This window comes from Arachis duranensis, chromosome 3 (assembly GCF_000817695.3).
Source record: "Arachis duranensis cultivar V14167 chromosome 3, aradu.V14167.gnm2.J7QH, whole genome shotgun sequence".
Lineage (NCBI taxonomy): Eukaryota > Viridiplantae > Streptophyta > Magnoliopsida > Fabales > Fabaceae > Arachis > Arachis duranensis.
This window is the reverse complement of record NC_029774.3, coordinates 121,255,353-121,256,062: the sequence shown is the minus strand read 5'-3', so window position 1 is coordinate 121,256,062 and position 710 is coordinate 121,255,353.

The window sequence follows — 710 nt, the reverse complement described above, 5'->3', positions numbered from 1 at the left end:
CTTGCCCTTTTCTGGCGTTTAACGCCAGTCTGGTGCCCCTTTCTGGCGTTAAACGCCCAAAATGGTGCCAGACTGGGCGTTAAACGCCCATCCGCTAGCCTTACTGGCGTTTAAACGCCAGCAGGTTCTTCCTCCAGGGTGTGCTGTTTTTCTTTCTATTTTTCATTCTGTTTTTGCTTTTTCCATTGATTTTGTGACTTCTCATGATCATCAACCTACAAAAAACATAAAATAACAAAAGAAAATAGATAAAATATAACATTGGGTTGCCTCCCAACAAGCGCTTCTTTAATGTCAGTAGCTTGACAGAGGGCTCTTTATGGAGCCTTACAGATACTCAGAGCAATGTTGGAACCTTCCAACACCAAACTTAGAGTTTGAATGTGGGGGTTCAACACCAAACTTAGAGTTTGGTTGTGGCCTCCCAACACCAAACTTAGAGTTTGACTGTGGGGGCTCTGTTTTGAGAGAAGCTCTTCATGCTTCCTCTCCATGGTGACAGAGGAATATCATTAAGCCTCAAACACCAAGGATTCTTCATTCACTTGAATGATCAATTCTCCTCTATCAACATCAATCACAGCCTTTGCTGTGGCTAGGAAGGGTCTGCCAAGGATGATGGATTCATCCATGCACTTCCCAGTCTCAAGGACTATGAAATCAGCAGGGATGTAATGGTCTTTAATCTTTACTAGAACATCCTCTACAAG